At 44.9% G+C, this 25,596-nt stretch overlaps 1 long non-coding RNA gene across 2 annotated transcripts; it reads left to right on the top strand.

Moving 5' to 3' along the window:
- The first annotated feature begins 21,233 nt into the window (after window positions 1-21,233).
- On the top strand, window positions 21,234-25,273 carry LOC132207734 (uncharacterized). Of its 2 annotated transcripts, XR_009443762.1 has the most exons (3): window positions 21,234-21,498; window positions 21,831-21,892; window positions 23,825-25,273. It is a non-coding gene; the product is annotated as an uncharacterized LOC132207734 (long non-coding RNA). The 2 variants fall into 2 exon arrangements; XR_009443761.1 differs by lacking the exon at window positions 21,234-21,498 and having other exon boundaries at window positions 21,709-21,892.
- The last annotated feature ends 323 nt before the right edge of the window (window positions 25,274-25,596 follow it).

The following is a 25,596-nucleotide window of genomic DNA, read 5'->3' as shown; positions in this document are numbered from 1 at the left end:
ACACATTCCCCCTGCAGCTTGAACTTGTGTCCTCTAGTAATTTATCCCTCTGCCCTGGGGGAAAAAAGTCTCATACATTCCGCTCTATCCATGCCATTCACAATCTTATAAACTTCTCTCAGGCCACCCTCTCAACCTGCTGCGTCCCAGTGTAAACAAACCAAGTCTTTCCAACCTTTCTTCAATGCTAAACTCCCCCATAACCATGCAACATCCTGGGAAACCTATTCTATACCCTCTCCAAAGCATCCAAATCCACATGTGGTGTCCAGAACTGAATGCAATATTCTAAGTGTGGCCTGACTAGAGTTCTACAAAGCAGCAGCATAACTTGCCTGTCCATATCGCCATTGCACCTTCCAATGAAGGCAGTCATCCCAAAGGCCTTTTATACTAAATTATCTACCTGCACCATCACTTTCAGTAGCCTGTGGACCTGCACACCCAGATCCTTCTGCATATCAATGTTCCTAAGAGTTCTGCCATTTACTCTATAATTTAAACCTGTACCTGACTTTCCAAATTACATCCCCTCATATCTGTCCAGATTAAACTACATGTCATCTTTCTGCCCATAACTCCAATTTATCTATACTCTGCTGTATCATCTGACAATCCTTCTCACTATCTGCAACTCTACCAACCTTTGTATTGTCCGCAAACTTATTGATTCGACCAGCCACGTGTTCTTCCAAGTTATTTATATAGACCAGAAACAGCAGAGGTCCCAGCACTGATTCCTGTGGAACACCACTAATCAAAACCCTCCATTCTGAAAAGTATCTTTCCACTGCTACACCCTGTCTTCGATGTAGCTATCTCTCCAGCTCATGTGACATCATCCTTTGTACCAGTTTGCCCTGATAGACTAGTGCGCCATTCTAATGAAGCTTGCACGACTTGAACGCACAGCAGCTTTCTTTCAATTTGACACTTTCCAATCTTCCAGATTGAATGTGGAATTCTGCAGTCCCTGAACCATCAAACAGTTATAAGGATCTGGAAAACTTGACCTGGAAATATGCTGGTACTGATGTCATGTTCAGATTGTTACTGCTCGTCGTCAATTCCCCACTCAGTGGAAATAGTTTCTCTGTAACTCCCCTGACAGTCACTAATCATATTCCCAAGACTTTGATCAAAAATATTTCTTATTAATCAATTTCCAGGGATACCTCTCTCAGAATGAAGTGATGTGTTTTAGCAGAAGGGATAGGAAGAGGCAATAACACAACACTAAAGAGTGTGCAGAGTCTGAGGGATTCACATGCACAGATATTTGAAAGTAATAAATAGATTAATTCGTCAAAGCAAATTTGATGTTGATTGATTTCAAAAAAATACTGAATCAGCATTTGAGAGAAAAATGCAAAGGTGCAGGGATAAAACAAGGGAATAGGACTGACTGGATTGCTCCAGACATTTGGCATGGGCTAAATGGTTTGCACTTTTTGATTTTTTTTAATATGGGCCTTCTTGTATTCTAAACCTACAGATTCAGTTATCAATCAGGTGAATCTGTGCTCCATCCACTCCATAGTTGTTAGACCGTTCCTGACAGCAAGTCCGAGAACTAAAAACAGCTAATCAACTGTAATCTAACCACAGATAGTGTATCTCATTTTCTGATATCTCAAATCTTTTCCCACAGGCACACACACACACATTCATACCTGAACGCTACCACATTCAGATGCTGATAGCATTCAGATACTCATCAATCGAGTTACTCTTTCACTCTTTCTGAGGTTCAAGTCGGCCAAATTCCTCTGCTGACATTGATCTGTAAGAGTGTAAAATCCATCACGATCAATCCAGGACAGAGATTCAGAACAGAAAAAGAAAAGCATTTCTCTTGGTTTGAAGTTGCTGTTCGTAAATCCTGCTCGCCTTCCCCTCGCCCCGTTCCGTTCCCAACAAGTGAAGGACATGCGCGCGCTCCGCTTCCAGTTGGCCCCGGATAAAGATGGCGGGCTCACACGGCTCAGAAAACATTCGCGGCGCCCAGCCCTGCCTCGGCTAACAAAGGAATTCAGCAATTCCAATCTATTCGTGACAAAACCGGGGTCGGTATTTTTCAATTCAGTGACGGTAGCTACTGTCAGATTTTATAAAGCCTCTCCGCCCACTTCGTGGAATACTCACTCGATTTCTAATTTTCACCTTTCAAATCCTTACCGCGCCTGCTCCTCATCCGATTCCTCCGGCTCTCCTTTGCCTCCGGTACTGCGCATGTTTGAAACGCTTCAGATTGCGCGCGCACCAGTGGGCGTATACATTCAGAGATAATGGGGACTGCAGATGCTGGTGAATCCGAGATAACTCGTGTGGGTCTGAAATATTAGCTCTTGTGCTCCTCAGATGCTTCTTGGCCTGCTGTGTTCATCCAGCTCCACACTTTGTCATCTGGGCAAATGCATTCCCACCCAGAATGCTGGGAAAAACACGCTGCCATTGAGCAGCAATATTGATACAACGAAGATATGAAGGAATATGCCAGGACGAAAGATACAGGAATTCATTGATACAAGTGCATGGTCCCTGTCTGTCCTGGTTCTAATAAACAGCAGAACAAAGAGATATGAACACACACTCAACGGATAAAGTGAACAAAATATACACCTTTCCTGTGTAGAATATTTGAATTTCGCCGCAAGAAGAATTCATTTATTGGTGATAAAATCATTTCAAATTTCAAAGCTGAACGATGTCAGGTAGGAAAACTAAATAAATCCGTTCTCACACTGAAGTGTGAAGAGTCTTCCTGTGCGGTGACTGTGCTGATACGTCAGTAGTTTAAGATGTTCAGGCAAGCGTGAAATGTTACACACGAGCTTCAGAAGAGACTGAGATGTCAATCACTTCCTGTAATGAGTTTCATTGTCTCAGCACTCTTTGAATAAACAAAAGCAGACTCAATCAACTCGAAATATTCAGCAACAGTTGAAAGAGAAATGCACTTTATATTACATGACTTCTCTGCATCAGTCCACAGAAAGGGAAAATTAACTCTTTTTCTCAAGCCAGGGACTTATCATCAAGACTGAATATTTCCAATATCTTCTTGTTTTATACTCAGTCAAAGAACTGATTTCTGAATTGTACAATCAATTCATTTGTGACTCGTATCTTTTTTTTGTGTCCACACATTAGTGGAAACATCTTCCGTGTTTAATCTGTCCGTCAGGCTTAGCACAGGAGTTAGATGACAGCTCCAAGAACAAATCAAATCAGCACGGCTATCCTTTGTTTTAAGATGTTACTTTTCTTTTCTCTGCAAAGAGAAAGAGCGTCCAGAAATGATGCTTGCCTTGTGGGGAGAGAAGATTTCGGAGACACAGTAAAGGAATACAAGTCCAAAGAACTGGACACTATCGTGGCTTGGGCGAACAAGTGACAGGTATCATTTGCTACATATAAATGGCAAGCAATGACATTCTCAAATAAGACAAAATATAATCACATTTCTTTGACATTCAATGGCATTACCGTCACTAAATGCCCCACTGTTAACATGCAGGTGGATCCCATTTACCAGAAACTCAACTAGACTTACCAGTTATACACAGTGAATACAAGTGTGAGTCAAAACCGATGAAATACTGCTGTGAGTAACTCACCTGCTGACTTCCCAAAGCCTGTCCATCTTCCATAAAAGTGAAATGGAATAACTTCCCACTGGATGGGTGTAACTGCGTTAAGACTGAAGAAGCTTGAGACCATCCAAGACAATGCAAACCACATCACTGGCACTACACCCATAAACATCCACCCCCTCCACCACCAACCTTCAGTTACACCAATGGGTTTTGGGTCAGCTGATACACAGGAAAACCAATGACCACCATTCCCCCTGCTGATCGCTCAGTATCCTGACTTGGAAATGTATCGCAATTCTTTCACAGTTGCTGTGTCAAAATTCTGGAATTCCCTCCCAAACAACATAGTGGGGCGAATTATAAAACTAAGACTGCTGCAGTTCAAGAAGCCAGCTCACCACCACTCCCTCAAGGACAATGAGGGATGGGCAATAAATGCTGGCTAGCTACCAACATTCACATCCCACAAACAAATTAACAAAAAAACATTGGTGGGCTGCTATCTAAGATGAAGGAGGTAGTTTTTTTATATGAATGCTAAATATATTGATGGTCAACAAGAGAGTCAAAAGGTTATTATGATAAATAGCTTGTGGAGTTGAAGCTACACTCAGTTCAGACATGATTTTATTTAATGACCAAGCAGGCGAGAGTGGCTAAATGGCACATATCTGCTCCTAGTGCTGACATGTACATGTAAAGTCATATTGAAGCTATTCACAGACATTCGGGTGTAAGCTCAAAAGATCAAAATTTAAGTAAAAGCTGAGACATTTGACTGAATGAAATGAGACGTCTGTTATCTGCTTGGGATGCTTTTCCTAAATGGGTCCCTGTTAAGCAAGTGTGGTGTCAGGAAGAGACCGTGAAAACAAGAGCTGGAGATCAATTTATTTTGAAAGGGAGAGAAAAAAGGAATGCACTTCCCGGCATTCTCCAGGTGATGGTGTTTCTCCTCATCTCAGTCCTAAAATATTTACCCCATATCCTTAAACTGTAGCCCCTTGTTCTGTAATTCCCCACCATTGGAACATCCTTCCTGCATCTAACTTGTCCAGTCCTGTTTGGAATTTGGAGATTTCAATGTGATCCCCTCATTCTTCTATACTCCGTTGAATACAATTTTAACTGACTCAATCTCTCTTCATACGTTATTCCTACCATCCCAGGAGTCAAGTTGGTAAACACGTGCTGAACGCCGTCGAAAGGAAGAACACTTTTTTTCAGATAGGCATGCCAAAACTGTACACAATATAACAGGTGTGGACTTACTTAGGCCCTGTGTAACTGCAGCAAAGCATTCTTGTTCCTTTATTTGGATCCTCACTCTGTGAAGGCCAACAGATAATTTGTTTCCTTACTGCCTGCTGCACTTGTGCACTTACTGTCAGCAACTGGTGCGCAAGGATCCTCTGGTCTCATTGACACTCCCATGTGCCATTCAAACGATAATCTGCCTTGTTTTTTTTATTGCTACAAGATGGATAAGCTTACATTTATCCAAATATAACGTAACCAATATTAATTTTCACTTACAAAGCTTCTCCAAATCACACTGCAACATGCATGCACCCAGCTTTGTGCCATCTAAAAAGTTTGAAAAATTATATTTAGTTTCCTCATCTAAATCAGCAACGCACATTGTGAACAGCTGGGGTTCAAGAACAGATCCCTGTTATACCCCACGAGTTACTGTCTGACATTGTGAACAGCTGGGGTTCAAGAACAGGCCCCTGTTATACCCCACTAGTTACTGTCTGACATTGTGAACAGCTGGGGTTCAAGAACAGACCCCTGTTATACCCCACTAGTTACTGTCTGACATTGTGAACAGCTGGGGTTCAAGAACAGACCCCTGTTATACCCCACTAGTTACTGTCTGACATTGTGAACAGCTGGGGTTCAAGAACAGACCCCTGTTATACCCCACTAGTTACTGTCTGACATTGTGAACAGCTGGGGTTCAAGAACAGACCCCTGTTATACCCCACGAGTTACTGTCTGACATTGTGAACAGCTGGGGTTCAAGAACAGACCCCTGTTATACCCCACTAGTTACTGTCTGACATTGTGAACAGCTGGGGTTCAAGAACAGACCCCTGTTATACCCCACTAGTTACTGTCTGCCATTGGGCAAAAGACACATTTACTTTGAATCCACGTTGACTACGTGCTGACCAGTTTCATAACCAACTCATTACACTCACCCCAATCCCCTGCATTTCAACCGTACACATTAATCTCTAATCGCTTCTTCAAAGGTCTTCATAAAACCTAAGAAACACATCTACTGGGTCACCATGATCAACTCCACTTGTGACATCCTGAAAGGCAGTCATCAGATTTGTCAAGAATGATTTGCCTTTTGCAAATCTATGGAGACTGTTTGCTTCTGTTATTGTATTCTGCGTACTGTGCTCCAAAATTCTTGGCAATGGAATCGTGCATCTTCCATAAGATTTATCTCAAACTCACTGGTCCATAATTAAAGGGTTTTTCTCTTCCCTTTTAAATCTTATGATTACAGTAACTACCCTGTCGTCTGGAGGGACTGTCAAAGTGTCAAAGAAATTGTGGAAGAGAGCCAGCAATGCATCCATTATTTTGAAGACCCCTTCTTTCAGTCAACTGGGAATGTATGAGCTTTTGATCCCATCAATTTGTCTAAAATCATTTCTTGTGCCATTATAAATTCCCCCGTTTCTGACTGGAATAGACCTATATTAGTTACAACCAATCCTTTCCCCTTTATATACACACAGAATGTTTCCAGTCAGTTGTTACATGCCTGCAAGTTTACTCTCATACTCAACTTCCCCTTTTTATTTAATCTCTTGGTCTTCCTTTGCTAACTTCTAGCCCGGTCCCAATTCTGAGATCTATTTGTTTGCTTGCCAATCTGAATGCCTTTTTTTGCATCTAACATTGACTTTAACTTGCCACTTACGCCATGGTTTGGCTGTTCTTTTTCCTTGTCCTCTTGCAGCATACAGGAATGACATTTTTTTGTCGTTCACTGATTCACTCTTTGAATGTTTGCCATTGTTGTATCACTATCATGTGAGAAACATTTCTCAATCCATTATACCCAACCTCATGAAGAATTCTGTTATTTTATGGTCATTCATCCCCAAATGGTCTTTCACAATGACATTGTCGATTATTCATTTCTCATTCCTTAAATACCCCAATCTAAATGTACTTTTCACTCGTTGGTTCCACAAACTATTCATCAAGAAAACCATCCTGTACACACTATACTAATTGCCCATCCATGGTATTGTGGCTATTTTTATTCACCATATCTGTGTGAAGAGTAACATCTCTCACAACGATAGATATTGTTTTACCACATGCATCTCTGATTTCCTGCTTAAAGCCATCTCAACATCATCACTACAGTTTGGTGCTCCATATAACACTCTTACTTCCTTGTTTCTCAATTATCCACACGTAGATTCTATCATGCATGAGTTAGTATCTTTCATCAATAATATGTGCATGTCCACTTTAAACAGTAATACAATTGCATCACCGTTCAGGAACTGGATTGCAATTACTCTGAACGAATTACACAACTTTGGAGACATCAACAAGGCATACTACCAAAAAAAAATTGAAGCCAGAGGGATCCAATACATCCCGATTCTATGGACACCCCAAGGTACACAAACCAGGGGTCCCTCTCAGACCCATTGTCCCACTATCAGGCACACCAACATATAGACTTGCCAATGAACTACAACAAATTGAAATACTTTGTGGGCAATGCTACCCACTCACATTCACTCATCCCAGGAATTCCTCAATATCATTAAGGACAGCAGGAGAGAAGATGATAAAGTAGGCAGGCACCCCAGAGACCGACAACCTCAATAAAGAAGCCAACATGAAACTACTAGATCTGTGCCTCACAACACACTTCACCGTCAATGACAACATATGCAAAAAAAACAATCAGGACTGATTGCAGAAGCAGTAATGCAAAGGTTAAAATGGACAGCACTCCCCATTGGTTCGAACTAATTGGCTGATTCCAGCTCGTTGCCAAAACATCAAAACAAGCCTAAGGTTTCCTATCACACAGTTAATTGATACACGTTTCCGTTTTAGAACTGGCTGTGCATCATCAGCTACATGCAGACACATTTTTTTCTCTCTCTGGATATATCCCTAAGCTAAGAAAAGCACTTTACCTCTTAATGAGGCCATGCACACTTGACCCATCCATTATTTTACAACAAATTCCAGATGCCTGCCTTCAAATTCACGATTTGAGTTGGTGAGCTTTCAGCTGTGATGAGTGGAAAAAAAAATCCACACTCTCTCCACTGTGGCTGCATTGGTGTTTTGACATTTTAGACGAATCTTCACAGACTCTTCCACACAGAGAGAAAACGTGTGCTTCTCCCCAGTATGAATGGTGTTTCTTCCTTCAGTGTTCAAAATCTTTTAACAATTTGGTTATGATAAAGACAGAGACTGTCAGATCTGGATATGGTTTCATCTGCATCTTAAATTGCAAACCAACCTTTCAAACAGAAAAGAAAAAGACAGGAGAAAACAGAAGAACACACACGGGTTGCGAAATTGAGAGAAATTAATCTGGCCATTTGTGAAACCAAGACTTGGGGAAAAAATTAAAATTTAAACTGTATGAGTACCATAAAAATCAGTCAGTATTTACAGAAAACTACAGAGGTGGGAGATTCGGAAGTCAACGAGCTTTCTCCCCAAAAATTTGATCCCTTTACTCCTCAGAACTAAGAACAAATGGAGAAACAAAATGCTGTAAATACTCAGTAGTTCTGGCAGCATCTGAAATTGTCCTTTTCCATCGATTAATAACCTCGAGCTTCAGTCTCAAGTTCTGTAGTTGCCTCCTTAAACATCTCCAACTCTCCCTCCTTTTCAAAATTGCCCTTCAAAAGCTGATACATGGAACAAAGTTCTTGATCATCAGCTTTATGTCTCTTGGTGGCAAATCCTGCGATATCATATGTCTGTGAAATTCCAGCGAGCATTTCGTTGTACTGAGATTGCTACATAAATGTCAATTTTGTTGGGTAACTTATACACCTATCAGTGTTCGTTCATCATTACGGTGTGAGAATTCTCAAAAGAATGTATATGGATGCTCATCGTTCACGTGGCCTGCTCTTACCTGCTCAACAGACTCCTGGTGATTGACCATATTCCCTGGTCTCTTGCTCCTTAAACTTGTCCACATTCAAGAATGGAATTTTATTTAAAAAATGAACTGGTGGAGCAAAATGGAGTTAGCAGTTCTTTTATTTTTAAAGATTTGTTACAATAACTGCAGAAGAAACATTGATAAAACATCACCCGTTTAAAATTCTATTACTCACAGTGACCACCTACAGGTACATTAGAAGGATGCAGGGAGAAAAGAGTTTAGAAACGCTTACCAACACAGCTCCAGTAAAAGAGCCATGAGAGGAGGAGGAAGAGGAGCAGGGAAGATGCCAACTCTTATATCACTCAAAACCTGTTCCTGGACCCACTTCAACCCCGCCCAGCTGACAGAGCCATTTATCAGCTGGCAACTTCCTGAAGCTTGACCCAGTCCTGTTCAGGAGTGGGTCAGACCAAGATGAGCCTCTGTAACCAGTTAGGTGGGACGGAGGAGTGGGGGGGAATCGGTGTTGGATGATCTCCTGCCCTGTTTCTTATCCCAAATTGACCCTCCCTCACCATCCCGATGGCCCTGTAAACACAGACTGTAGATACCTGATGGGCCTTGGTGTGCAGACTCAGTCTGGGCATTTCTGGTACAGAACAACAACAATTGTTCTGTACTCATTCTCTGGATTGTTCCCATTTCTCCATTCCCAGTGAGTTATACATTATGCTGTTGCTCCCGCCCCCGCTACTTATTCTGGCCGCTCTTCTCCATTTCTGTGGTAGTCATAGAAACTTCAAAACTAGCAGCAAGTACAGACCACTCGTCCCTTCATGCCTGTTCTGCTCACCAGTATGATTACGGCTGATTGTCCAGGTCAGGAACCCCATATCCTTCGATTCCTTTGGCCTTCAGAACTATACCTAACTCCTCCTGGAAAATAGTGAGTGTATTCGACTCAGCCATGTCCTGTTGCAAACAATTTCACGCACTCGGCATTTTCTGAGTTAAAAGAAAATCTTCTCACCTCAGTCCAAATGGTTTTCATCTGGTCCTTTTCTTTCTGTTTTTTTCACCGATTGTCTTTACTTTGCATTCGGGGTTGCTAACGGCCTAGTCACGGCCTTCATCTGGACACTTCTTTTATCTCTTTACTTCTGCACCATCATCCCCTCTGATTTTGCAACGTGAACCCTTTTGTCAGTCAATAATTCCTGCTCTTCACCCACTCATTCCTTTTGTTCACTGTCACCCTCCACTCCTTGCTCACTGGCCTGAACATTCACTCAGTTTCTGTTCCCACAGACGTGGCTGGATTCATGGTCCACATATCCAGAGCCACAAAAGGGACCCTTCGACCCATTGAGTCTGTCCCAATCAAAACACCAACAGACTAACTGCTGTAATCCCTTTTCCAGCACCTGACCCGCTTCCAATTCTTTGGCATTTCAGGTATATACCTGAATACTTCTTAAGTGTACTGAGGATTTCTGCACTTACCACACTTGCAGGCAATGAGTTCCAGATTCTCATTGCACTTCGGTGAAAAAAAGTCTCCCATTTTTGCTAAACTTTCAGTCCTTTACTTCAGTTCATGCCCCCAGTCATTGATGCCTCCAACAAGGGGAGCTATTCGTGCTGCCTCTTCTGTCTATGTCCCTCATCACTTTTACACATCTCAATTATGTCCCCTCTCACTTCTCTCTGCTCCAAAGAAACTAACCCCAAACTTTGCGGGCTGTGTGGTTCCCTGCTGATGGAGAGTGATTCGATTCTACCCTGCCAGACATTCTGGGGAGGAGGATCTGCCATTGCCAACAAATACTTCCTGCACACCCAAATCAACGCTGAGGTAGGCCATAGTCCCTCATTCGCTAGAGACCCCAAGTCTGCATCCTGTAAGTGGGAATGGGAGAAACGGCAAGAAAAATGGGGAACGAAATAAATCTAACACTTGCAGAGAACTGAAATCCATCAACCCGACCAATACAGGGCCAGACAGTTCAGAAACGCTCACCAATTCGAAATCCCAGGCTCAATATCCCCACAGGCCTGTCACTCACACCTGAATTCCTGCCCAGTTCAGAGCAAACCTCCATCTCACAGCTTCCAGATCCTTAATGCAGCCATGCCGAGGAGTGGGATAGTTCAAAGTGAGTACCTCAATACCTCACTGAGATCTTCTTTCACTGACCCAATCATATACTTTTTTTCCCGTTGCTCCCTTCCTAGTGATTCCAACCTCCTGCAGTGGTCCCTGTCTCGCAGTTTAATGAAAGAAAATCCTCCCCATTCCTCTGGTGATCTTGTTGGAGTGGGGGGAGAGCTGCATCAGACTGTGTCCTGATTTGCTGATTGTCACTCAAATTCACGATTAGTCTTTCAGATTAAAACCATCGGCAGTGTTTTCCAGTTCTCTCATCCTAAAAATGGCCTAAATCATTTAATTTGTCTGTAATTGTTAGCCTCCTCAGAAACTGTGATTAATTTTCGAGCTCTTTCTCAGTTGGGAGATGATTCCGATGTCGTTGGAATGTAACCACCTCCCCGATTCGATCACAGTCCTTGGTAGTAATAGGAAATCCTCAGTAAACATAAATGGAAACTGTGTGGAGGGTAGAAGATAGATAGAGAACAGATATAATGCAAAATAATTTTTTAAAAAACTGGAGGAACTGTGGATGCTGTAAATCAGGAACAAAAAGAAAATGTTGCTGGAATAGTTCAGCAAGCCTGGCAGCATCTGTGAAGAAGAAAACCAAATCAGAGCTAACATTTTAGGTCCAGTGACCCTTCGCAAAAATCTAAAGAACTGCAGATGCCATAAATCAGGAACAAAAACAAGTTGCTGGAAAAGCTGACCAGGTTTGGCAGCCTCTGTGAAGAAGAGTCAGAGTAAACGTTCTGAGTCTGTTGACCAGAGAAAGGGTGAGTATGGATGGACAATGCTTTTCAAAATGTGAAATATCTAAGTGGCTTGGTATCGTGCTAATGAAGATCAACAGCATCCTGACTCGTGTGGAATTCTGGGTCAAAAATCAAGCTCTGACCAAAATACGAGCTGGAGCAGAACAGCTACTGTAATAAACTGAAACAATTTCATTTCTGACAAAGAGCCACTGAATTTGAAATTGTAACTTCCACTGAATTTGAAATTGTAACTTCTTTCTCTGTTCTGATGCTGCCACACCTCCAGCATTTCCCTGGCAATTTCTTTTTCTGTTCCAGCAAAACGTTTGCTCTGTTATTGATAATTGGCCAACACCTTCATAAATGCCTTTGGTTGGCGAGACACCTTCACCTGAATAACGCTGTAACGCTATCGATCCATTTTCTAGCTAAGATGCAAATACCAATTCCTACTAGCTGATGGATGCAGAAAAACCCACAGTTCCAAAAGGCACAGAAACCGCTCTCAGTACAACAGAGATAATGGGAACTGCAGATGCTGGAGATTCCAAGATAACAAAATGTGAGGCTGGATGAACACAGCAGGCCAAGCAGCATCTCAGGAGCACAAAAGCTGACGTTTCGGGCCTAGACCCTTCATCAGAGAGGGGGATGAGGGGAGGGAACTGGAATAAATAGGGAGAGAGGGGGAGGCGGACCGAAGATGGAGAGAAAAGAAGATAGGTGGAGAGAGTGTAGGTGGGGAGGTAGGGAGGGGATAGGTCAGTCCAGGGAAGACGGACAGGTCAAGGAGGTGGGATGAGGTTAGTAGGTAGCTGGGGGTGCGGCTTGGGGTGGGAGGAAGGGATGGGTGAGAGGAAGAACCGGTTAGGGAGGCAGAGACAGGTTGGACTGGTTTTGGGATGCAGTGGGTGGGGGGGGGGAAGAGCTGGGCTGGTTGTGTGGTGCAGTGGGGGGAGGGGATGAACTGGGCTGGTTTAGGGATGCAGTAGGGGAAGGGGAGATTTTGAAACTGGTGAAGTCCACATTGATACCATATGGCTGCAGGGTTCCCAGGCGGAATATGAGTTGCTGTTCCTGCAACCTTCGGGTGGCATCATTGTGGCAGTGCAGGAGGCCCATGATGGACATGTCATCAAGAGAACGGGAGGGGGAGTGGAAATGGTTTGCGACTGGGAGGTGCAGTTGTTTGTTGCGAACTGAGCGGAGGTGTTCTGCAAAGCGGTCCCCAAGCCTCCGCTTGGTTTCCCCAATGTAGAGGAAGCCGCACCGGGTACAGTGGATGCAGTATACCACATTGGCAGATGTGCAGGTGAACCTCTGCTTGATGTGGAATGTCATCTTGGGGCCTGGGATGGGGGTAAGGGAGGAGGTGTGGGGACAAGTGTAGCATTTCCTGCGGTTGCAGGGGAAGGTGCCGGGTGTGGTGGGGTTGGAGGGCAGTGTGGAGCGAACAAGGGAGTCACGGAGAGAGTGGTCTCTCCGGAAAGCAGACAGGGGAAGGGATGGAAAAATGTCTTGGGTGGTGGGGTCGGATTGTAAATGGCGGAAGTGTCGGAGGATAATGCGTTGTATCCGGAGGTTGGTAGGGTGGTGTGTGAGAACGAGGGGGATCCTCTTGGGGCGGTTGTGGTGGGGGCGGGGTGTGAGGGATGTGTCGCGGGAGACGCGGTCAAGGGCGTTCTCGATCACCGTGGGGGGAAAGTTGCGGTCCTTAAAGAACTTGGACATCTGGGATGTGCGGGAGTGGAATGTCTTATCGTGGGAGCAGATGCGGCGGAGGCGGAGGAATTGGGAATAGGGGATAGAATTTTTGCAGGAGGGTGGGTGGGAGGAGGTGTATTCTAGGTAGCTGTGGGAGTCGGTGGGCTTGAAATGGACATCAGTTACAAGCTGGTTGCCTGAGATGGAGACTGAGAGGTCCAGGAAGGTGAGGGATGTGCTGGAGATGGCCCAGCCCTCCGCTCCCTCCGCTCCAACCCCAACCTCACCATCAAACCCGCAGACAAGTGTGGCGCAGTGGTAGTATGGCGCACTGACCTCTACATCGCCGAGGCCAGACGCCAACTCTCCGACACCACCTTCTACCGCCTCCTCGATCATGACCCCACACCCGAGTACCAAACCATCATCTCCAACACCATTCACGACCTCATCACCTCAGGGGACCTCCCACCCACAGCCTCCAACCTCATTGTTCCCCAACCCCGCACGCCCGTTTCTATCTCCTTCCCAAAATCCACAAACCTGTCTGCCCTGGTCGACCCATCGTCTCAGCCTGCTCCTGCCCCACCGAACACATCTCCACCTATCTGGACTCCATTTTCTCCCCTTTGGTCCAGGAACTCCCCACCTACGTCCGTGACACCACCCACGCCCTCCACGACTTCCAATTCCCTGGCCCCCAACACCTCATATTCACCATGGACGTCCAGTCCCTGTACACCTGCATTCCGCATGGAGATGGCCTCAAGGCCCTCCGCTTCTTCCTGTCCCGCAGGCCCGACCTGGCCCCCTCCACCGACACTCTCATCCGCCTAGCTGAACTCGTCCTCACACTCAACAACTTCTCTTTTGACTCCTCCCACTTCCTACAGACTAAGGGGGTGGCCATGGGCACCCGCATGGGCCCCAGCTATGCCTGCCTCTTTGTAGGTTACGTGGAACAGTCCCTCTTCCGCACCTACACAGGCCCCAAACCCCACCTCTTCCTCCGGTACATTGATGACTGTATCGGCGCCGCCTCTTGCTCCCCAGAGGAGCTCGAACAGTTCATCCACTTCACCAACACCTTCCACCCCAACCTTCAGTTCACCTGGGCCATCTCCAGCACATCCCTCACCTTCCTGGACCTCTCAGTCTCCATCTCAGGCAACCAGCTTGTAACTGATGTCCATTTCAAGCCCACCGACTCCCACAGCTACCTAGAATACACCTCCTCCCACCCACCCTCCTGCAAAAATTCCATCCCCTATTCCCAATTCCTCCGCCTCCGCCGCATCTGCTCCCACGATAAGACATTCCACTCCCGCACATCCCAGATGTCCAAGTTCTTTAAGGACCGCAACTTTCCCCCCACGGTGATCGAGAACGCCCTTGACCGCGTCTCCCGCATTTCCCGCGACACATCCCTCACACCCCGCCCCCACCACAACCGCCCCAAGAGGATCCCCCTCGTTCTCACACACCACCCTACCAACATCCGGATACAACGCATTATCCTCCGACACTTCCGCCATTTACAATCCGACCCCACCACCCAAGACATTTTTCCATCCCCTCCCCTGTCTGCTTTCCGGAGAGACCACTCTCTCCGTGACTCCCTTGTTCGCTCCACACTGCCCTCCAACCCCACCACACCCGGCACCTTCCCCTGCAACCGCAGGAAATGCTACACTTGTCCCCACACCTCCTCCCTCACCCCCATCCCAGGCCCCAAGATGACATTCCACATCAAGCAGAGGTTCACCTGCACATCTGCCAATGTGGTATACTGCATCCACTGTACCCGGTGCGGCTTCCTCTACATTGGGGAAACCAAGCGGAGGCTTGGGCACCGCTTTGCAGAACACCTCCGCTCAGTTCGCAACAAACAACTGCACCTCCCAGTCGCAAACCATTTCCACTCCCCCTCCCATTCTCTTGATGACATGTCCATCATGGGCCTCCTGCACTGCCACAATGATGCCACCCGAAGGTTGCAGGAACAGCAACTCATATTCTGCCTGGGAACCCTGCAGCCATATGGTATCAATGTGGACTTCACCAGTTTCAAAATCTCCCCTTCCCCTACTGCATCCCTAAACCAGCCCAGTTCATCCCCTCCCCCCACTGCACCACACAACCAGCCCAGCTCTTCCCCCCCACCCACTGCATCCCAAAACCAGTCCAACCTGTCTCTGCCTCCCTAACCGGTTCTTCCTCTCACCCATCCCTTCCTCCCACCCCAAGCCGCACCCCCAGCTACCTACTAACCTCATCCCACCTCCTTGACCTGTCCGTCTTCCCTGGACTGACCTATCCCCTCCCTACCTCCCCACCTACACTCTCTCCACCTATCTTCTTTACTCTCCATCTTCGGTCCGCCTCCCCCTCTCTCCCTATTTATTCCAGTTCCCTCCCCCCATCCCCCTCTCTGATGAAGGGTCTAGGCCCGAAACGTCAGCTTTTGTGCTCCTGAGATGCTGCTTGGCCTGCTGTGTTCATCCAGCCTCACATTTTGTTATCTCAGTACAATAGTCGGCTTCCTGTGTGGGCAGCACATGCTCAAAGCGATTGCAAACCGTGCGGCTGGATCTGCAGAGAAGGTTATCAATCAATTAGCACAACCAATGGGAGTGAAGGAGAGGCGGGACTGTATGGCCGCGCGGGAGCGGCTGGCCCTTCAACCAATGGGAGTGAACGAGCTGTGTTTTGAATGACAATCCAGCCGCTTTCACGACAAATTTCACGACGACCAGCCCCGCAAATATCGTTTCATTCAGCTCCATTTCACAACCTGCCCTTTGCTTTTGTGTGCTCTCTTGCATTCTATTTTCTAGTTTTTTATTAAATTTCAGATTAATAAGCTACAGACAATATTAGAGGAAGGCAGCACGGTGTTTCAATGTTTCGCCTTGCTACCTCAGACAGCCAGGGAACCGGCTTCGATTCCTGACTTGGCTGACCGTGTGGGTTGTCACACTCACCCCGTGTCTGCGTGGGTTCTTCCCACAGATCAAAAATGTGCAGGCCAGTGGATTGACCATGCTAAATTGCATATTAATCCCAGGAGTGTACAGGTTAGGTGGTTTAACCATGGGAAATGTAGGGCTATGTGAATGGGATAGGAGGTAGATCTGGGTCGGATGACTCTCGACGGGTTGTTGCAAACTTGATTGGCCAAATGACCTCTTTCTGCATTGTAAGGAATACATGATTGGATGTGCAGTTGGGAAACTCAATCCAAACAGCAGATCAGAATCTGACAGACAACCAATTCATGGTAACCTGAATTTTCCTGGATTTTGAACATTAAAGGAAATATCACTGTTCACTTTGGAGAGAAGCTATACACATGTTCTACGTTTGGACAAGGATTCAGCCGATCAGAACATAAATGTACTGTTGACTCAGAGAAACCTGTGATCTGAAGGAAGCATTGGATGGAGTGTCGTATCCAGGACCAAAATTTGAATGAGTGTGAAAATATTACATTGGTTGGAGTACTCCTGATCAAAAAAAGAGGATGATTGTGCTTATTGGAGTCCAATCATCTCAGCCCTAGGGCATCTCTGCAAGAATTCCTCAGGGTGGTGTCTTCAGCCTTTCACGCCTTCAGCTGCATTATCAACGAGCTTGCCTTTTTCAGATGGTCAGAAATGGAGATATTCCCTGATGATTGTACAATATTCCAGGCTATTCAGTTTGCCTCAATCACTGAAATGGTCTATATCCATGTCGAGCAAGACTTTTACAAGATCCAGTCTTGGAATGATTACAGGCAATTGCCAGGCAATGGTCATCTGCAACAGGAATGAATCTAAGGAACTTGCAATGACAATCAAGGGAATTTTCATCATTGCGTCCTGCACGATCAACATTTTGGAGTTTTCTTTGGCCACATACTGAACGTAACCAGTCATATAAACTTTGTGACTACAATAGGTCAGAGGCTAGGAAATTTACAGTGACTTCACAGTCCGCCCACCATCGACAAGGCATGTGTCAGCAATGTGATGGAATACTCCCCACTTGCCTGGATTAGTGCAGCTTCAAACATACTAAGCAACTCAAATTCATCCTGCACAAAGCAGACCATAATCTTTGTCCATGAATCAAATGATTCAATAAGGGAATTAGTCTATTAGCTGCAAAGGAACAATGTACAGGTTTAGAGGCAGAGGCAGGAGAATGGTATTGGGTGAGATATTCTCATTCTGAAGGCTAGTGCAGATAGTATGGTCAAATGGTTTCCTTGTGTGCTGCATCAATTATGTGAATCAAACTCCAATGACAACCTTCAACATTCTCACCCTTCAACATTGGTGGAAAGCAGCAATAGTTTTGACCAAGACCAATATGCACTGAAGTAACTTCTCTAGGATCTTTCAACACCACTTCCCGAAACCAAACTGCACTCAGTTGGTTTGGTTGTAGAGAGAACCGAATTCCCTGTGTCCTCCATCACTCCTCCCTTGGGAAGCAGTTACCTCAATGTCCCCACTCTGCTGCAGACCTTTTCCTTTTCCAAAAATATACTTTATTCTAAAAAAAAGTCTTGTGTGTATGTATGTGTGTGTATATGTATATACACAGCAGCACATCAACCAAACATACATTACCCAACAAACGGAGACTAAAACTTTCACTAAACTAGTGACTGTGGGATATACAGCCCATTCAAATGATGCAACTTCAATTTATGTGAAGGTTGAGCCAGAAACTGATCTAATTTTCAGACTGCATTCACTTTTTATAAAGACTCAGACTTTAGTCAGGCTCTGAATTTGACAAATTTCCAACATTCATGTTGCATCTTCATACCTGATAATACATTTGATAAAATAGCGTGAAAAATTGGAATGTGAGTTTTTAGTAATTATGATTGTTGGATACCAATCATATTATTCACATTCTTTTTACTTTCTCTGTGAATTCTGAATTACAACTAACCTTACAAAAGCCATTTGAATTCCAAGGTGCCATACTGAAATTAACCAGAAACTCAAACTTTGAATCATGTTGATGTTTGGCACGAGGCTGTGGTGTGATATCACAAAATGGGACTCACTTGAATTTGTGTGGCATCAGGGAACACTAGTAAAACTGAAATGAATGATAATACAGGATTAAACTAACAAGTGGCTGGTCCATACTGGACATTAAAGATGAGGTTCGTAATTTTGAAGACCAATTGCCTGAAACAATTGCTTCAGATGAACCTAAGGGCAGTAGAGTGAGGAAGGTGTTTGCTACGCTTGCTTCTAATTGTCATTGCCTTGAGTAGAAGATTTGGGAGGTCATGTTGTTGCTTCACAGCACATTGGTTAGTCCACTTTTGGAATACGGTGTGCACTTTTGTTCTCCCTGCTACAGGCAGGATATTGAAAGGGTTGAGAAAAAAAAATTGCAATGATGTTGCCAGAGTGGCTAGGTTTAAGCTATAGGGAGAGGCTGAATAGCCTGGTTGGTGGGGTATCTTTGTCAGAGAGGCATCAAAGACTGAGGGGTGACCTTATCGAGGTCTATAAAATCATCAGGCGTATGGATATGGTAAATAAACAAGGTCTTTTCCATGGGCTGAGGGAGTACAAAACTAGAATGTATACGCTAAAGGTGATGGGAAAAGAAATAAAAGGTACATATGGGGCAATTTTTCTTGCAGAAGGTCTGAGCGTATGAAATGAGATAGCATGGACATGGTAGAAGCTGAGGCAAGTACATTCAAAGGCATCTGGATGGGTACATAAGGAGTAAGGGTTTTGTTGTGGGCCAAATGGGGGTAGTTTAATTTAGGATATCTGATTGGCATGGATGGGTTGATTGAAGGGTGTGTGTCCATGCAGCACAACTCCATGTCTGCATCCAAACAAACCAAAGGCATTATTTACTTCACCCAACCTGTATTTACATGCATTCCAGGCACCAGGAGGGTCCACTACCTGAATGGACACCCATTTAACTTTGGCAGGTAGCCCTGTACAGTGGCTGCTGCCCACTGCACCTTGGCAGCAGTTCTCCCCAAGCTTTAGTGAGTCCTCATCATGACGTCCTAGACTTTGAATGTGCCAGTCTACAACGTTGTGTGGAGGTCAACACCCTCTTCTGGAACACCAGTAAGTACCAATCAGACCAAGACCTCTTTGCCAGAAATCAGTGACAATTTGTAGGGCATAATACAGTACCTGTTATTAACACATAAACAGAATTTGCTGGAAAACCTCAGCAGGTCTGACAACATCTGTAGAGAGAAATCATGCCTAAAGTTTCGGTTTGACTGACTTGTCCTCCGAACAGTATCCATCACATTGTTTCAGGCAGCAGACACCTCCTGCACAGCTGTGGCGTCTGTTGCAGTTTCTCTAAACTCCTCCGGCCTTAAGACCCAATGAGTTCCTGGCACCCCTCCAAGCACACTTACTACAAACATTTTCCGAAACCCCATTCTAACACAACATTCACCATTTTCAGCTGTGGAGACTACAAGCTCTGGAATTCCCTCCTTAAATCTCTTAAAACTTCTTTAAGATAGACAATGTAAAATAAACCTTTTTATTCAATGCTTGAAACATTTTAGTTTGATAAATATCTGAAACTTTCCATAATAATGCAAATCGTTGCTGTTATTGGCTTACACTGAGAGGAACAGGATGATCACTCAAAGGCTTTACATTCTCGGACCATCATGGCCACAATCATTTTCAAACTGGAAACTTAATCTTGACAGCCCGTTTTCAGCATTCCCGTTGTTCTAACTGACTGCAGTGTTCCGAGTCTAGGAGCTGTGAACCATGGACGAGAGCAGCTGAGACACATTTCTTCCCGAACTCACAATGAACCATCACTCCTGAACAGAGATAATGGGAACTGCAGATGCTGGAGAATCCAAGATAACAAAGTGTGAAGCTGGATGAACACAGCAGCCAAGCAGCATCTTAGGAGCACAAAAGCTGACGTTTTGGGCCTAGACCCCTCACAGAGGGGGATGGGGAGACGGTTCTGAAATAAATAAAGAGAGGGGGAAGGCGGACCGAAGATGGATAGAGGAGAAGACAGGTGGAGAGGGGAAAGTGGAGGTGGGGAGGGGAGAGGTCGATCTGGAGAACAGGTCAAGGTGGTGGGATGAGGTTAGTAGATGTGAAATGGAGGTGCGGCTTGAGGTGGGAGGAGGGGATAGATGAGAGGAAGAACAGGTTAGGGAGGCGGGGACGAGCTGGGCTGGTTTTGGGATGCAGTGTGGGGAGAGGACGTGCTGGGCTGGTTTTGGGATGCAGTGGAGGAAGGGAAGATTTTGAAGCTTGTTAAGTCCACATTGATACCATTGGGATGCAGGGTTCCCAAGCGGAATACCAAGCATCCCAAAATCAGCCCAGCTCGTCCCCTCCCTACACTGAACCCCAAAACCAGCCCAGCCTGTCTCTGCCTCCCTAACCTGTTCTTCCTCTCACCCATCCCGTGCTCCCACCTCAAGCCACACCCCCATTTCCTACCTAGTAATCTCATCCCACCTCCTTGACCTGTCCGTCTTCCCTGGACTGACCTATCCCCTCCCCACCTGTACTCTCCTCTCCACCTATCTTCTTTTCTCTCCATCTTCAGTCCGCCTCCCTCTCGCTCCCTATTTATTCCAGAACCCTCTCCCCATCCCCCTTTTCTGATGAAGGGTCTAGGCCCGAAACACCAGCTTTTGTGCTCCTGAGATGCTGTTTGGCCTGCTGCGTTCATCCAGCTCCACACTTTGTTACCCTCACTCCTGAAGCTGAGCTGCAGCAGGGAAAACGGGAAACTCGAAACATTCTTCTCCCCTCCCCAAGCCCAGAGCACGTGTGATTGGCAGCGGGCTCGGCCAATAGAAAGGAAGGGGTGGGACTGGAGGACAGATCTGGAGCGGCGGGGTGGGGGCGTGCGGCGACACGTGATCAATCTTAACCGAAACAACTGCGGATACTGTAAATCAGGAACAAAAACAGAAGTTACTGGAACAGCTCAACAGCTCTGGCCGCATCTGTGAAAAAAAAATCAGAGTTAACGTTTCGTGTCCGGTGACCCTTCCTCAGAACAGCAACGTTCCGGCCGGTGTTTGCACGTAGGCGCAGCGTCATTCTGACCGCCGTAAGCTGGTGATTGCCGGTTTTGTCGGAGCTGGTAAAGGAACAAAGAATAAGCTATTGGGGAAACAGTGAATGTTAGTGTGGTCTGGGAGACTTTATCACCGTTTGTGTACAACTGTAGATCCGAATTAGAGCTTCTTGGTCATGCGTTTTCAGTAAACTGAAAAGGGCTGCAGGCTTCAGGCCGCGAGAGGCCCAGGTTACCGCCAGAATATTTATTGGCCCCAAAGCCCCGTGTGTTTCGGACAGAATGGTCCCTGCTTTGCACTGAGGACCTGGGGGTTGGAAGCGTTTTCTTTCTCAATGAACTACCACAGTAAATCTGTACTCCACAACTTAAAGGGCTCTCGTATCTTTTCTGACCAGAATTGGATGCAATGATTGACTGTGACCTCACCAGATCTTTATCAAGGTTCAGCATCTTTTCCGTGAGTGTGTTCTCATTACCTCTATTATTTCTTAAAGCCAGAGTCATAGAGCCTTCAGACCCTCTAGAAACAGACCCTTCAGTCCAAGCTGAACATAATCCCAAACTGAACTAGTTCCATCTGCCTGCTCCTGACCCTTCAAACTTTTCCCATTCATGTAGCTATCCAAATGCTTTTTCAATATTGTAATTATACTTGCATCCACCACACCCTTATGAAGTTCATTCCACACACAAACCACCCTTTGTGTTTTTTAAAAAAAAAGCCTCGTGACTTTTTTAAATGTTTCTCCTCTCACCTTAAAAATATGTCCCCTAGTTTTGAAATTCCCCACCTAAAGACAACTACCATCAACTTTATCTATAGCTCTCATTATTTTATAAACTTCTATCAGTGCCTTTCAACCTGCTACACTGCAATGAAGAAAGTTCCAGCCTATCTTTATAGTTCAATTGTTCCATGCCAGGCGACATCCTGGTAAGTGTTCAGAACAATGCACAGTTTGATAATATCCTTCCTATAACTGGACACAGTATTCCAGAAAAGGCCTCACCAATGTCCTGTACAACCTCAAGATAACATCCCAACTCTTTATACTCCAAGGACTGAGCAATGAAGGCAAGAATGCCAAATGCCTTTTAACCACCCTGTGGGTATATGTGATGCAATCTTTTAGAAAGAAGTGTACCTGCACCCATAGGTCCCCTGTTCTCAAACACTACCTAAGGCCCTACCATTAATTGTATAAGTCCTGCCCTTGTTTGTTACACCAAAATTCAACGCCTCACATTTATTCAGATTGAATACAATATGGTTTTTTTTGAGCCCATTTGATCAAGATCCCTTTGTAATCTTAGGTAACCTTCTTCACTGTCTATTATGCCCCTATTTTGGTGTAACCCATAAACTTACGAACTGTACCTTCTATATTCTCATCCAAATCATTTATATAAAATGACAAAAGAGGATCCAGAATTGATCCTGCTGGAACCCTGCTGGTCACAGGCCCCCAGTCTGAAAAGCAACCCTCTGCCATTACTCTCTGGCTCCTGCTGTTAAGCACACACATGCACACACACACACACCCCCTTTCTATTGTTCCTACATCACCTAAAACCTAGAACAGTGAGCTGCCGTTTTGTCCATCTCACAGACAAGTTTCTGTCATAGCTATGAGTTCATCAGCTTTAACTTTAAGACTCGTTGCATTGAAAAGAAAAGTTTTTCAGAGTTACTACATATTCTGATTCTCTCATCTTTCTTTTGTAATTGCTGTGCGCTCCTCACATTCAGAACGTTCCTCATCAATCCTTCTGTTTACGCTGGTACGTATAATTCCCCCACTCCCCATCTCTGTCAATATAAAGTCTCCTTTAATGGAATGAGCAAAGCTCCCTGCTGAGATCTTGATCCCTTTCCAGTTTACATTAGACCATTCTTTGTCTTTTCTACCCCGAAAGACATTCCAATTGTCCAAAAACCTGAATCCCTGAACAATTCACGAGATCTTCACCATCGATTTGTCTCCTTTAACCTTGTTCTCCCTACCTCGTTTGGCATTGGGAGTAAACAAGAAAGCACGACTCATCAAGTTTTTTCTTTAAATATTTTACCTAACTGATCAAATTCACTTTGTCGTGCTTTTAATCTTTTCCCAAAAAAGATCATTGCTATCAATGTGTACAATAATTTCTGGCCTCTCAATCTCACCTTTGACAAGAGATTTGACATGTTTCGAGATGTCCTTAATCTGAGCACAAGGCAATTAACAAACCATCCTAAATTTACACTCACTGCTATAGAATTTCATGTTTAAGCCTCTGACAGGAGAGTCCCCTACAAAAATAATTCTATTAAATCTCCCGAAATTCTGCATAACATAAGAATCATTCCAAGTGTCGAAAAAGTGACTGGCCATTCCGTTTTCCTCAGAGAGACCACGTCCTTCAACAGTTCCAAAAGCTGAATATCTGGCAGAGGGATACCACCGGAGACATTCTTACTTATCCGAACAGTCACACATCTCTCCTAACAGTGCTGGGTCGTACAGCCGAACACATGTCGAACTCTGATGAAACTGCAGGTTCCATTAATGAAGCCCAAGATCCCATACAGTCTCCTCAATGCATTTTAGTTATGTTCTCTCTTCGATAAAGATTTGTACATAGTAACTCCCTGCTCCGTGCTCTTTGCGTCTGTGCCATTCAAATATATATTCCCTTTCCACGTTGTTTCCCTCAAGATGCATAAACTCACTGTGTGTTCTAAAGAAGAGATGTTTATTCAAAATATTAACTGTGGCTCCACTATTCCTGCCACTTGGAAAACAGGACAGTACAGCATCGGAAGAAGCCCTTTGGCCCACCACATCTGTTCTAATATTGATGCCACTCTGAAGTGATACAATCTGGCTGTACATGATCTATATCCCTCTCTTCCCTGCCTGTTCATATGTCTGCCCAAGTGCCTCTTAAATGTCGTGATTGATCGTTTCTGCTTCTATCACCTCCCAAGAGAGTACATTGTGGCCGCCTATCACTTCCTGTATAAGAAACGTGCCTCATACAACTCTTTTTTTTTAAACTTTCCCCCTCTAACCTTAATCCATTTGCCCCTAGAATTTGTCATTTTCACCTGAGGAAAAGGGCTGAGTGTCCACTGTCTCCCTTTCAGGTCGCCCCTCAGCCCCTCGCTCTGTGTGGTGATAACAATCCAAGTTTGTCCAAGCCAGGCAAAATCCTGGTAAACCTCTTCTGCAACCTTTCCGAAGCCTCCACGCCCTTTCTGTAATGTAGTGATTGAAACTGCACACATCACTCCAAAGGTGGCCGAATTACAACTTTCTATTCAGCCCCCTGACAGAAGAAAGCCAGCATGCCATTGTCCTCCTTTACCACTTTATGCATAGGTGTTGCCACTATCAGAGACCTATGGACTTGGACCTGCAGATCCATCTGTATATCAGTGCTACTCAGGGTTCTTCCATTTATTGTTTACGCTCCCCTTGCAATTGGCCTCCCAGGATGCATCACCTCACAGTTACGTGTGCGTGTGTGTATGGTCTCAGGTCTGATCCTTGTGGGACAGTGCTAGCCCTGACCTCCAGTCAGAAAAACACACTCCACAACTGTTGACGGGTGAAATATCAAACAGGAGTCTTGTGTTCTGTGTTCAGCAGCGCGGGCAACCTTTATGCGGAGCTCCTTAGCAATTCATTGTGGGAGATTTTCTGGTGCTGTCTCACTCCACCCAACCAAGTGTAACATTTTTATGCATTTCACATTACAGCAATGACACGCAATGTTATAATGTAATTGTTAGCCATATTTGCCTAAGCGATCCATCCAGTCCAGTAAACGCATGGTTAATGGCTCTACAGAACTTGGTGCTCCCACAGTCTGTTGATGTTTGACTGATTCCTTTATTATTTGCCTTTAGAATACCTGTTGTTAAATCACATTTCAATCCTGACAGTTTTGTACTCCTTCCCAAACATTTACCAGCTGCACCACATTAATTACGAATAACCTCAATGCTCCGTTATCACTGAGGGCTCTTCCAAATTTGGTTGGGCTTTATTTTCGCTGTTAACCCAAATTCATAAGATTAGAAATGATATTAATTTCTACTACTTATTGTAAGTTCTTTAAAATAAACTCTAACGTTACTGCAGTTCTGTGACAGCTGACAGATTGGGAACAGCC

This window comes from Stegostoma tigrinum, unplaced genomic scaffold (genome assembly GCF_030684315.1).
Source record: "Stegostoma tigrinum isolate sSteTig4 unplaced genomic scaffold, sSteTig4.hap1 scaffold_140, whole genome shotgun sequence".
Classification (NCBI taxonomy): Eukaryota; Metazoa; Chordata; class Chondrichthyes; order Orectolobiformes; family Stegostomatidae; genus Stegostoma; species Stegostoma tigrinum.
This window is presented reverse-complemented; position numbering and strand designations above follow the sequence as displayed.